Below are 516 nucleotides of genomic sequence, written 5' to 3' on the forward strand. Positions count from 1 at the left end.
AGAGAAGTTTGAATACAATAGGTTTAACACCAATACAAATAAAGAATGAGTTCATTACAGTACCTTGAAGTGGTCTTTTGTTTTTTCTTTCGCTAACGGAGCTCACGAGTTTTCTATTTTGAGTTTTGTGTTGTGAAGTTTTCATGTTTTGGGTGAATTCTTTTGATGGATCATGGAACAAGGAGTGGCAAGATCCTAAGCTTGGGTATGCCCATGGAACCCCCAAGATAATCCAAGGACACCAAAAAGTCAAAGCTTGGGGATGCCCCGGAAGGCATCCCCTCTTTCGTCCACTTCCATGGGTAATTTACTTGGAGCTATATTTTTATTCACCAACATGATATGTGTTTTGCTTGGAGCGTCTTGTATTATTTGTGTCTTTGTGTCTTAGTATGCCACAATCATCCTTGCTGTACACACCTTTTGAGAGATCCATACATTAATTAAAATTTGATAGAATACTCTATGTGCTTCACTTATATCTTTTGAGCTAGATAATTTTGCTCTATGTGCTTC

This window comes from Triticum urartu, chromosome 7, assembly GCF_003073215.2.
Source record: "Triticum urartu cultivar G1812 chromosome 7, Tu2.1, whole genome shotgun sequence".
NCBI classification, from domain to species: domain Eukaryota; kingdom Viridiplantae; phylum Streptophyta; class Magnoliopsida; order Poales; family Poaceae; genus Triticum; species Triticum urartu.